Source organism: Molossus molossus, unplaced genomic scaffold (genome assembly GCF_014108415.1).
Source record: "Molossus molossus isolate mMolMol1 unplaced genomic scaffold, mMolMol1.p scaffold_m16_p_15, whole genome shotgun sequence".
NCBI lineage: Eukaryota > Metazoa > Chordata > Mammalia > Chiroptera > Molossidae > Molossus > Molossus molossus.
The window spans coordinates 36,463,063-36,477,570 of NW_023425350.1; positions in this window are offsets into that span (position 1 = coordinate 36,463,063).

Below are 14,508 nucleotides of genomic sequence, written 5' to 3' on the forward strand. Positions count from 1 at the left end.
AATTAACAAAAATATTTGCTAATGGTTCATAAAAGTGAAACTTCCTTGATCTTCTGTAGCACTCCCTTCTGCTCTCATTTTGTTCCTTTTCCTTCACATGTAGGCATCGCGTGCTCCCTGTCTCTCATTCTCTTTTTAAATTTTATTTCCTATTTTCTTATGATATCTTTGTCTTCCCTCTCTCCCATCTGTACTCCTTGCTATACATTAATACACAGAAGAAGAATGCAAACAGAGTATTATTATTTAAGGCAAATTTGTGTTTGTGTTTTTTGTTCATGATTTTGTTACTTGAATACAGTTCTGTATATGTCTCATTACCTATGATTTCTTATATTTCTACTTGACTTTTTGTCATTTCAAAGGGGCCTATGAACCTATGTCATATATAACCTTGCAAAAAGGTGAAGTTTAAATTTTCACTTAAGATGAAGGTGATCTTTTTACTGGTTTCCTGAGCTTCCCTCATTACTCTCACTCTCACTTCTGGATTAAAGAACAGCTGTCATGTTTGTTGGGCATTTGCTCTTCCCTCAGGAGCCTCGGACATAACTCTTACAAAGTAATGATAATTTCCTGTCTCTTTACTGTTTTTTTTTTATCCTATTCCTTGGGGGTCAGTAAAACACATGGTCAAATTGATTTTCAGAGGCTCTCCAACCTAAGTCTTTGTTTTTCAAAGACTCCTTTGATGCGCTGTGGTTTATGAATGCTAAATGGAATTCTTGATCTATACCAGTATTAATACCTGGTCAACCTGTCATTAACTTTCACCTTTATTGCAGAATTTCGTAGAAAACCACATAAAGGTGATATATCAATTTGAAAATAGTTTATTAGCAGCCTGCTACTCTTTGCAATTCTTTCCAACAAGGTCATACATATTCCCCTGGCATTAAGTCACCATGAAATTTACTATGACATTGCCCTGGCTGGTGTGGCTCAGCAGTTAGAGCATCAGCCCATGGACCAAAGAGTTGCAGGTTTGATTCCTGGTCAAGGGCATATGCCTGAGTTGCAGATTCAATCCCTTGCCCTTGTTGGGGTCATGCAGAAGGCAACCAATCGATATGTCTCTCTCACATTAATGTTCCTTTCTCTCTCTCTCTCTTTTTCTCTCTCTCCCTCCCTCCTTCCCTCCCTCCTTCCCTCCCCACCACTCTCCACTCTATCTAAAAATCAATGAAAAAATACCTTCAGGTGAGAATTAACATCATCAACAACAAAAAATTTAGTTTGACAATTCTATACAAATTATGGGCGTTGGTCTTTTTCTTAACCTATTCAAAATGAAAAATGTGTGTGAGGCATCAAATATTCAGCAAGTTAACTGAATAGTAAGGCACATGTTTTAGACATTGTAGGGAATATACCAAGAAGCACTTTTATTGCTCCTGTAACTAAAATACTAAATTGGAGAAAAATTAATATTCCTATAAATATTATAAAAAATAAAATATATGTAAATATGTTTCCAAAACAGGGGTAAGCATACCATTCAACTTATAAATAATAGTATTTTAAACAGACATGTGTATATTTGTGTTGCTGAAGGGATGAATGGGCCACATCATACCAATACTCATGGGCTGAAAGTTCTTGGGGTACCGCTGAAATAAGAATTTTCGGAAGCCCCCACAGGAGAATGAATGGTCTCTATTGGTGTGGAATTACATTTCTTGGGTTGTAACATCCCATTTCCCTTAACCCCGTCCTGGAAAAGGGGTAGGTGTGCGTTTAGTAGAAACAAAGCCAGTGTCCAGAGTGTTTATTCCATGATACAGCTGGATCCAGATGAGGATCAGATAGACTCAGTCCCTCAGTCCATTGTGTGGAGTCCACCTGGCCAGGAACCATGTAGGGGTTACAGGGCCTGGGAGCCTGGCAAGCCAGGAGTCCCTCAGCAGCAGCAAGAAAGAGAGAGCACAAGGGACAGCTTTCCTTGCCGATTAAATATTCAGGTTTCAAGTTCTCGCAGTGGCCACAACTTTTCTGGCCACTGACTTGCTCACCTGTGTGACAGACAGACAGTTACCTCCCATGTCACTCAGACCTTACTGGGCATGAATCTAAACTGCCTTTGTCCAGTCCTTCCCCCATTGATTGGCAGGGAATAGACCTGGAGTGATAAACTTCAGCTTTTGACAAAAGCTGTATAAATGGTGTGGCTATTTTATTGAGTCTCCCCTTTACTCCTTTCCTGCTAAATACTAACCAGATTATTGCAACAGTATCTTGAGTGAGATGGTGATAAATTCATGGAAAATCAGGGAAAATGTTCTTACATATTTAGCACATAAGACTGTATAAAATCCACATAATTCACATACACAATAACCAGTAGTGTTCTACGTAGCCAATTACACAATTGTTATTCTTAAAACTGATGGCAAAAATTCATGGTGATGTATGTATTCTCAAGTGTCTAATTAATTTATTGTTTTGTTATATATCAGATATTTTCTTCTAGTCCTTTTTAATTGATTCAAAATATCTTGCAAGTTTCTCAAATTTTGGGCAGTCTTTTATTGCGTTTATTGGCACGGAAGGAAAGAACATGCAGTGAATTCATGAGCACACCTGTAGAGAAAATTATAAGAAGATGACAGCATGATGGGCACAAATCTGATAGGCACAATTCAGCAATAATATGGGGACTATTGGCTAAAATTACTCTATGCTAAGACCTTATTATTTCAACACTCAGTTGCTGGTGCCTGGTGGAGCAGATTAGATACAAAAGGGAACTAAGAAGTTGTCTTTACGATAAAAATTCTCAGGATCTAGATGGAGGAAAAATATGCAAGTAAGATTATTTGATGCTCAATAACTTCTGAATTATATGATAGCTATTAAAGACAGAATTGGATTACAGAAAAGTAGAGTCTGGTTAAGTCCAAGTAGAAGGAAAGTATAGTGTTACTGGTGAAACTTTCTAAACAATAGTAATATATATTTAGGTTTGTTCTATGAGGGCAAAAAGAATGCTAAGAGCAATAAGGAACTGAGAATAACTGTAGTATACCCTGAGGGTATCATAAAAAGTTCCAGTTTCATCCAAGGAAAGCTTTGATACAGAAAAGAAAAAGAAAAAAAATTGGAATAAAACAAATGCTGTTGGAATCTTTCCTTCTGCAGCTCAACAGCTGTGTAACATTTTTGGCCTTAACCTTCTCATTTGCAAATTAGAAGAAGTAATAAATAATTTAAAAATATTTTTTTTAGGTTTACATGAGGTAACAAATGAAAAGAGCAAACACAATGCCTTAAATGTAATAGGAATTATAAAAAAATTTCCTAAAGATCTATGCTATGATGGGCAGAGGAACTGAATAGACACCTCTCCAAACAGGACATACAAATGGCCAAGAGACAGATGAAGAAATGCTCAACATCACTAATCATCAGAGAGATGCAAATTAAAACAACCATGAGGTATCACCTCACACCTGTCAGAATGGCCGCCATCAACAAATCATCAAACAACAAGTGTTGGCGAGGGTGTGGAGAAAAGGGGACTCTAGTACACTGCTGGTGGGAATGCAGACTGGTGCAGCCACTATGGAAAACAATATGATGTTACCTCAAAAAGTTAAAAATTGAACTTCCATTTGACCCAGTGATCCCACTGCTGGGAATATACCCTAAGAAGCCTGAAACACCACCCAGAAAGAATATATGTTCCCCCATGTTTGTAGAAGCACTATTTACAATAGCTAAGATCTGGATACAGCCCAAGTGTCCATCAGTAGAGGAATGGATAAAAAAGCTGTGGTACATATACACAATGGAGTACTACGCAGCTGTAAGAAAGAAACATCTCTTATCCTTTGAGACGACATGGAGGGACCTGGAAAGTATCATCCTAAGTGAAACAAGCCAAACAGAGAAAGACAAGTTTTATATTATCTCACTTATTTGTGGAATATAATGAACATAACGGTCTAAGGAAGGGGGTAGTCCCAGAGAGCGGAAATGGGATACAGACTGACAATCCCCTAAATAGGTGGGTGGTGGGGAAGAGATAAACCACAGAACTTATATGCATGTGTGCATGAACAGTGGACATGGACAACAAACTGGGGAAAGGGCAGGGAGGGAGGAGGAGGGGAGAATCAGTGGGGGAAAAAGGAGAAACATCTGTAACAAAAATTAATTAATAAAAAAAAAAGTCTATGCTATGAAGCAGCAGACAAAAAAAAACTTCAAAGGGTGGATTATATTGTGTTTATAGATCAGAAAAACAGAGTAAAGATGTTGATTGTTCTCAAATGAATATATAGCTTTAACATAACTTCCATCTAAGAGTCAGTGAGATTTTTTGTGATATAGATTTACTCTAAATTTTATATGGAAAGAAAAATAAACTTGAGTATCACAAACAATTTTGAAAGAGAAGAATAAAGTGGGAGAAATAAGTCTAAATCATTACAAAACTTACTGTATGCCTTAGGTAAAGGCTGTGGCATCGATAGAGGGATAGACAAACAGATCAATAGAAGAGAACAGATATTCCAAAAATAAACCCACATAAGTATGCCCAGCTGATTTTTATCTTTGACACGGTACAAAAGCAGTTCAGTGGAAGAAAATAGCATTATTAACAAGTGATGCAGGAACAACTGAGCATCCACAGACCAAAAAAAAAAAAAAAATGAGCACTAAACTAAGTGTCATATCTTACACAGAAATGAACTCAAACTGAACCAAAAATTTCAATGCAAAAGGTACAACTGAAAATTTTAGAAAAACATTGAAGAAAATCTTCTGGATTTTTAATGGTAAAAGAGTTAGACTTGATACCAAAATTATAATTTGTAAAAGGAAACATCAGTAAATTGGATTTTATCAACATTTAAAATGTTTGTTCTCAAAAAGAAAATTAAAAACAGGTAAAGAGAATACAGATATACAGACATGTTATAAGCTGAGACAATATAGTGGCAAGTCGCAGACATAGTAAAGGACGTGTCTTTAAAACACAGTAGTGAAAGTGGGCAGGAGATGAGCATAGACATTTCACAGAATTAGATAATTTGTAGATATCCAGGGGGCAAATAACACTCCAAAAGACTATACACATCACTAACCATTAAAAAATTAAAATCACAAAGAGTACTACACATCCATCAGAAAGGCTAAAATGACAACAGCAGTGACAACACCAATTTCTGGCAAGGATGTTAAGAAACTGGCTCACTCATTAATTGCTGGTAGGAATATAAAATATTGCGACCATTCTTGAAAAGGTTTTCCAGTTTTCTAAAAAACTAGACTAGCAACCCTACACTTGTAGTTGTCAATGTTTATCCCAAAGAAATAAAAAGTTATGTTCACCCTAAGTCTATACATGAATGTTTATAAAGGTTTAGTTTATAATATGCCCAAACCAATATACAGATCATGTATCGTAGAAATGTACACTTGAAATCTATATGATCTTATTAACTCATGTGCCCCAATAAATTTAATTAAAAATAAAATAAAACAAAATAAAATGCAAATAGAAGACGATCTCCAAAATCAGGCAGAAATAATGAAAATGCTGAAATTAGCTACTACCAATGTAATATAAACTGTGGATGATCTCATAGTTTGACCAAAAAAAATAGAGAAGTGAATGAATGAGAAATAACAAAAATAAAAGTTTATATTTATAATAGTGGGTTATTTGGGATCTAATTTATTGATTTTTATTCTAACCACCAACAAATGAAATGCTTTGTCATGTATCTACTTACCACAAAAAGGTTTTTAATCATTGAAGAGGAATGTAAATGAGACAACAGGTGAATTCAGGCTTTTAGAGAGCTAGGCTAAAACACTCAAACACACTTCATATGAAAATGAAATTGGCAGAATATATGAAAACCCTTCCCTTTCTATGATAATGCTGACTATATTAGATGAAAATGCTAAAGAAAGCTGATATTGCCAAGTATAATAAGCATAATAGTACAAAAACATAAATGCTGAAAACAATATTATAGCTCACGTTTTTAGATAGAATGTAAGTGGAAAATTATTACCCGTTATTCTTCAATTGAATGCAACAAATCAAATGTATGTAAGACTTTTCAATCAGTCCTAGAACAAATGTCATTGTGAAGACTGCAATAATTAAGGTTTTTAAGAGAAGAGATAAGATATTTTTTTAATTTTAGTGAAGAGAATAATTTTTAAAGTGGATTAACCATGGGTAAATAAAAAACGTTTTTGTTATCTGCCTGCAGCTACCACTCCATATGCAAGAGTCTAAAATATCTGAGGCACATTGAGAAACAGTCTTGGAAAATATGAAACACACACACACACACACACACACACACTCAAATAAAATGTCCTATCATATATCTACTTACCAGAAAAAATCTTTTTGATTGTTGAAGCAGAATAGATGTGTAAAGTCTTTATTAGTTCAGAGTTTTGACTGTCATTGTTATGACCATCATAAAAGTGGGATAAACAAATATTATTGTATTGAATTAAAAGAATATAATTACGATGGGAAATAAAAATAAAATACAATAAAATTATTTAACTAAATAAGCAAAATATACACTTATGTTTAAAAGTATACTAAAAGAAGAGCTTATGGAATCTCATTCTTAATAGAGGTATTATAGATATAATAATATTAATACAATTTATTATTAGTTTTAACCACAAAGAAAAAAAATATTTTAGCCAGTCAGTTCTTGAAACGTTACAAAATCTTACAATCCCAAAGAAGAGATCACAGAAAGGTATGGTTCAATACCCTTTAAAGCATATCATGGTTGTTAAAACTAATTGTAGATTAAAATTCAGTTTCAGAATTCAATCAAATGCAGAACATTTTAACTAAAGATAATAGAATAGTATAGACCTAGTCTTAGATCTAATACTATCATTTCTGGGAAATAAAGAACAAATGAATTGAGAAAATGCCAATAAGACCTTGCATTAATAAAGAGATTTTTAAGGACATCAACATTAACAATGTTATCATTATTACGGAGTGCTGATACTTAAATTCCCATATTTCAAAATGAATCTTAATAGAAGTGTTAAATAAGAATAGTTTTGTTTTGCATTGCTTAGCAGAAATTTCATTCAACACAGAATATGTAGGGTATCTGCCAGAGTTAGCTTTCATGTTTGTTCTTAGATCATATTGCAGAAAATAAGACCAGAATTAGTTGTCTTGTTTGGTGTTCATTCTTTACTTTCATGGAAAAGTGATCAAATATTCACTGAGCAAGCATGCTCAGCTTTGCACTAAAATGCTACAGATTAAAAAATGATTGAAATTTATTCCCAGTCCACATTACTTTATGTATAGGAGACATAAAGAGAACACAAATAAAATTTAAAAATTAAAAGAAAAAGCTAGCTTTGGAGATCAAGCACTGTTGGAATGGGATGGGTAACACAGGGAACAAATGGATGGTTGCAAGAGGGTTAAGGGTTTAGGGGACTCAGTGAAAAAGGTTGAAGGGATTGAGTAGTACAGATTGGTAGTTACAAAATAGTCATGGGGAGATAAAGTACTGCATGGGGAATGTAGTCAATAATACTGTAATAACTATGTATAGGGCCAGTTGCATACTAGGAATATCAGAGGGAACATTTTGTAAAGTATATGATTGCCTGATCATTATGCTGTACACCTGAAACTAATACAAAATAATGTAGAATGTTCACTGTAAAATTTTTTTTTAATTAAAACAAAAAACTAAAATCCAAAAGCCTGTACCACTTGGCAATGAATTGTAATATGTTTGTTCCAACTTTTAAAAATTAAGAAAAAGCAAGCATCTCCCTGATGCATTTCCCAGGGGCTATTTCTTTTTAATATTTGTTTTCTAGGCACATAAATGAGAAATTTATTTAATATATGTTTGTTAAATGAGCCAGTGAAAATGTCATCTGGATATAGACCTCTGAGTTCTCAATTATTGAGAGGTAGAATCTTTATACAGTATTTGGATTTTTCTGAAAGGAATCATTTCTCCCCAATTTATTTATTTGTTCAACTGTTTATATTTTATAAACTTATATATATATTTACTTAATGTATTGGTTTATAATAAATCAATCTGTTATTTATGTTTTCGTTCAAATTTTCCAGTGTTAGCCATTGGGCATTCTTCCAGATTGATTCCTTTGTCCCTTTAAGATACCCCCATTTGTTCGTTTTTGAAGCACTCCTTTTCTTGCTTCAGATCACCTTGCAATTTCTCTTTCCTAACCATGGAATCAGTCTTTTCTCCAAAAAGCCCTTGATTCCTTTCAGTAACTAATAATGAGACCACAAATTAACAAGAACAATTCTACGTAAGCAAAATTTTGATCAGATACTTCGCAAAAGAATATTCACTATTCATGAGAGAACTGCAAATGAAAACCACAATTTGCTATGACTACACTCCTATAGGAATAGTGAAAATACAAAAAGATAGACCATCGTTTTGTTAAGGTGAGAAACAATTATATTTATATATAATGGTTCTAATATTCTTTTTTTTTTATCCTCACCCGATGATACTTTTTTCCATTTTTTGTACAGACAGAGTGGGAGGGAGAGAGAGGAAGGGAGAGAGAGTGAGAAATATTGACATGAAAGGGACACATCGAGTGGTTGCCACCCGCATGACCAACCAGGGCCGGGGACAAACTGCAACCGGAGCCCGCGCCCTTAGCGGGAACCGAACCCGGGTCTCTCCGGACCGCAGGCCGACGCTCTAACCGCTGAGCCAAACTGGCCAGGGAAGTTCTAATATTCTTAATGGTTAATATATAGTAATGTTAGAACCAAGTTTTTTTTTTCTTTTTTTCTGAATATAATAGCAATAGTGGATATTATTATCTGAAATTATTGTTCTAAAATATAATGTAATTTTCTATTCTAAATTTTTGGGCCCAAGGCCAAATATTTATATTATACTAGAAGGATTCATGTAAGAGCTCCTAAATCCCTTGTGAATGCATTTGGGGGAAAATAAGTAAGAAAGGAAGGATAGTAAGAAAGAGGAAGCAAAGAACAGAAGGGGGAGGCAAGAAGGCAGAGGACAGACCTAAAGAAAAGATGCTAGTTGATTAGGGAGTGTTCAAATATGAACATTTTTCTTAAATTAGGAAAACAGAAATTGGTCATCTAAATACAGGTGCTCTAGTCTTAAGTAAACTTGCTCAACATTTTCCCAAAATAAAAATTTGAAAGTAATACAAAACTTTTAAAAGAATGGTTCTATTTTAAGAAAGGGCAAAGACAACTGCTATTTGTTGCCAGTGTTGAAATTCCTCGGCGATGTACCAAATTTTTCTTTCAGGGTGCTTGATAGGAAAGGTTATTCATATGCATATAATTCTCCAAAGTTCATATGAAGTACCTGAAAATAGCACCTACCTTATAAAAATGCACTTATTTTAGATCAGTGGATAAATCAAAGCCAACATTATGGAAGCTGTAATCACATTTCTTCTGCAGCAGAGATGAATTATTCTTAAAGGTTGTTGGCATCACATTCATTTGGAATAGTGACAAATTCAAATTTTGAAACATAGATTTTTCTCTTGGGCATTCCCTTCAGTTCTCTTATCACTTTTCTATTCTCTCTTGTAAACACATCAGAAAAGATTCCCAAATCATGTTTTTGCATATATGTAACAATCGTTGCCTGCACTGTCTGGAGACTACTATAAAACATAATTTTTCAAGAATGGCATTTGTTTGCCTTAAATAAAAACCTGTTTTGAAATAATGTTTAAAGATAATATAAAATAGTGTAACAGGTCTTTTGCAAAGGTTAGCCAGAGTAAATTTCATAAAATGATTATTGAACTTCTTGGATTTACCAGGGTTTACAATAAACAGTGTTGAAGCACTATTGCATTTCCCTCACTAATAATTTGAGAATTCTCTGAAAATACTATTAAATAAAGTAGTAACTAGTGCTTAGTTGATAATAATACTTAATCTACTCAGTATTATAAAAAAAAAAACTGGATTCCAGTAAAATTAATTTTTCAAGAAATTGATTTCTAATTATCAAAATGTCATCAGGAATAGACAAAAGTGTATTTTTCTAAAGTGTATGTTAATTTTATTTTCCCTTTTTAAATTTGTTAATGCTTTTAAATACTGAATTAGAATTATATTTAATTTACTGGAAATGTGTTTTTATTTAGTATCCCAGTTAGCCCTAGTCAGTCAATTTTCTTCATAATAATAGATATATAAAGAAGTTAAAACAACCCAGTGTTTGTATAAATGTGCTTTATAGACTATCAGTGTTAAAAGTAACAAATATTAACAAAAATAAATTAAATAATTAATAAAAATAAGTAACTAATATGCCTATTTAAAATGTTGCTACTTCTGCCTGTTTCTTTTCTATTTTTATTCAGTAGTCTGGGTTATAACCTAGGAATTTATATGTTTAACAAATAATTTGGTGTGATTTTGTTTTGATCCTCATCCAAGGACATTTTTTCTATTTATCTTCAGGTAGAGAGGGATGGAGAGAGGGGGGGTGGAGAGAAACATCTATGTGAGAGAGACCCATCAACTGGTTGCCTCCCACAGGACCCCGACCAGGGCCAGTGGGGACTTAACCATAGCTGAGGTAAGTGCCCTTGACTGGAATTGAACCCACGACTCTTTGGTCCATGAGGCGAAGCTCTAACCCCTGAACCAAACCAGCCAGGGCTCAGTGTGATTTTTATGCATTAAAATTAGAGAATCATTTAAGTATATTTTATGAGATGATATTTAATGGAAATTAATAAAGAATGTATTCTCAACATTTCAGAGAATGAGTATGATATGTAATTCTATTATGCAAATGGATAAATAGGAGGTGTTTTTATTTCCTTAAGAAAATTTCCTTTGGAGATTATAACACATGAAATTTTTAAAGAGAAAATGAATGCTGTTAATCCAAATAAGTCTTATCTAGTCATCAAAGATAGAATATCTGCATATAAAATGCTTGATAGCAGTTCATTTAACTGTGTGCCTAAATGATACAAAATCGTATTTATTTGTAATTTATTACTTATTGTTTTGATTTAAGACTCAATTTCTTCCAATAAATTGTAGTTAGTGAGGTGGTAAAGTATGAGATAACTCCAAACAATATTTTCCCTTTACCTTCGAATTCCAAGGCAACAAATTTCACTTGTAATATATAAGATTTATATCACATAATTTTCATATAATTTAATGTCTATATGTACTTTAATTTTGTTTCCTCAATATATATCTAATTATTTCTTTCTATAGTAGAAACTCAATATTTTATAACATAATATTTAATGCATATAAATAAATTATCCCTGTAGTACTACTGAAAATAGCTGGAAAAGCAATAGGGTAGTTGTTTCTGATCAAATGTTACATAGTATCATTTGTTCTGATTTGTCTCTTGTGAATAGAAAAAAATAAGGGACCTCAAAAGTTGAATGGATGATTAATAAGACATTTGGTGTCATTATTTTGAAGATTCTACATATTTTATTATTGCTTTCACTGACATGAAATAAAATACTCATTACTTGCTAAAATACTGAATTTCTGTTGGAGAACATAAAAAAATCAGGAAGAAATGAGTGATAGAATAAATTCTTGGTTGCTTTAAAAAATTTGTGAATTTCTTGTATTTTTGTCTACACATTTGTGGCATATTCAGTGGGAGTTCAGTAAAAGAAATAAAAATCACGTTAGGTATTCAACAGATATGATTTAAAAAAAGGAATCCATTACATTTTATTATGATATTGACTCAGACCTCTGTGGATAGAGTGCTGGTGCCTGGGTGTTGGTGGATGATGGAGAAGAGACTGTGGAGGAGACTTGTTATAGAAATTCTGAAAATGTCTGGAGTCTACTAGTCAGCTAGTTTGATGGCCACTGAGTAAAGTGCTGCTGCCAGTAGAAGGGCAAAGTCCCCCTGCTGGCGCTATGCTGACAGGAAAGTGAAGGTTATTCTTCCCGCCTTTCATTCCTTTTCTATATCCCCAGTTGGCAGAAACTAACAGGAAGCCAGATGGCAAAGGTATCTGGGAAATGTAGTTTTCAGAATTCTAATCAGAGCAGCATAGATCATAGAGAAGAGGGAAGTCGAAGCTAAAATAAAATAGGTAGTGCCTGACCCATGTTGTCTCCATAAATATCAAAAGAACACTATAGTATATTTACAATCGCCTTTACATAATTTGTTATAATTTCAGATGCCTGAGGAGCATGTAGAGGATTTATACTTCCTGAGAAGACTTAAGAGTATATCCTGATTTTAACACTTGTCACATTTTTCTTAGGAGGTTACCTGACTCTAAATGCTATATTTTCTGTGGGATCTTAATATTTGTGGTGCATAGCATCTTTGGGATATGGTAAGCACACAGGAAACGTTGGGTGAAATGAGGTCATGGATTGACTCCCAATGGCATCTGGGATTTGGAGATAACATCATCATACCTTTTCATAATGCTGAGGAATAGGATTTTCTTCTGTTTCTTCACAACTTCTGCCGTTGACTGAAATGAGGAGAAGGGTCTCCCAATTAAATATTAAGATAATTCAAAAGAATCACAAAGACTATTTAATCAAAAGAGAAGGCTAGGGATAAAAGAATGTAGAGTCCTGCTGGTGTGGCTCAGTGGCACTAAGAGGTCGCTGGTTCAATTCCCTGTCAGGGCACATGCCCAGGTTGTGGGCCAAATCCCCAGCAGGAGGCATGCAGGAGGCAGCCAATCAATGTTCTCTCTCATCCATGTTTTTATCTCTCTCTCTCTCCCTCTGCCTTCTTCTCTCTCTAAAATCAATAAAGAAAAAATTAAATTAAAAAAAAAGAATGCAGAATTTTTTCTGTTCATTATTCTTGATTATACATTGAAAATAAGATGACTTAAATTTAGTAGGAGAAGTTCTTTACCTAAATTTGTTCACCTATTTATAAAACTCGATAAATGTTTATTGTGAATTATAATTAGTGCTTAGTTACAAAAGAAAAATTCTTAAAGGCTGAATTTATATATTTAACTGTTGGGACACAGTCATATACATAGGACCAGATGTCAATCATAAATTTCTTGCCTGTAAGGATGAGACAACATTATTACTATGAATGTTCTCAATTTAGCAGGTATATATATTGTTAAGATTTGCAGGAATTAGTGGGGAGATTGGGAAACAAATCAATGACCAAGGATCATTGAAGGAACTGCCAGGCAAAGCTAAATGATCAACTGAATTTGGAGACTTTAATTGGCAGCAGTTCCAATCTACTTTTTCTGTTTGCTTGTTTTTGTATTTTTGGTATCAGTTCAGAGCTGATGTTGGTAAAGAAGAAAAAAAAATGATAGCTGTTTTCAAGAACTGGGTTTGTAAAATCATAAAGAACTCAAGAGAGCCCTGGTCTGTTTGGCTCAGCGGTTAGAGCGTCGGCCCGTGGAACAATGAGTCGTGGGTTTGATTCCGGTCAAGGGCATGTACTTCAGTTGTGATTTATCCCCAGCCCTGGTTGGGGTCATGCAGGAGGCAGCCACTCGATGTGTTCCTTGCACGTCAATGTTTCTCTCTCTCCCTCTCCCTCTCCCCCTCTCTTTCCCTCCCACTCTGTCTGAACAAAAATAGAAAAATGTCCTCAGATGAGGATTTTAAAAAAAGAACTCAAGGGAAAAGGGAATTTTTTTTGTATCTGGAAAGAAAGGCTCTTGGGAAAACTTTAGCTACTGCTACTACTGTTATTAACATCATTATTGTCATCATTATCACTGATGTCTTGCTTTGCTTTGTGTCTGATGAATAAAAATTATATTAAACATATCCCAATATTTCACAGTTGTATGGTATTTTTAAAGGGTTGGAAAGAACAGTTGAATAAGTCTCTTTTATCTCCGTGGTTATCCAGTTCCGTAAGTCTGAGTCACCTGTGTAAGGTCACATTGCTGGAGGGCACCACAGACAGGACTAGAACTCCATAACTTTTGACTACAACACAAAGATATCTCCATACTATCTAAGAGTCCTAGTCTCTCAGAGGTCCTTCAAATGCTTGCACAAGCATTTCCAAAAAGGAATAGATGTCTAATAAATCAGAACATTCTAAAACATCTATGTTATGGTGAGTGAGCAGTGTGATAATTCTTCATTATTATTAAATGTATCTCATTATAAAAGATAGCTGTATGAAAATGCAAACACGTTTTTCACATAAAGAGATTAATAAATAAACATTTTTCTCACTTAATAAAATGTGTTAAAGTTCTTTCCATATTGACATATATAGATATGCCCCAGTTATTTAAGGACTGCATAGCAACATACCATATGGATATACAATGACTAATTTATCACAGTTGCTTATACCCTGCTACTTGGCACACTCTCTTCTTCAGGCTTTTATGACTTTTCTTAATCTACCTTCCTGTCTGCAACTCTGCTTATTAATATTGAAACAATCCTGGCACCAGTCCCCACTTTCTCTTTACTTTATCTGTGCCTCTACCTAGGTGGTGGCC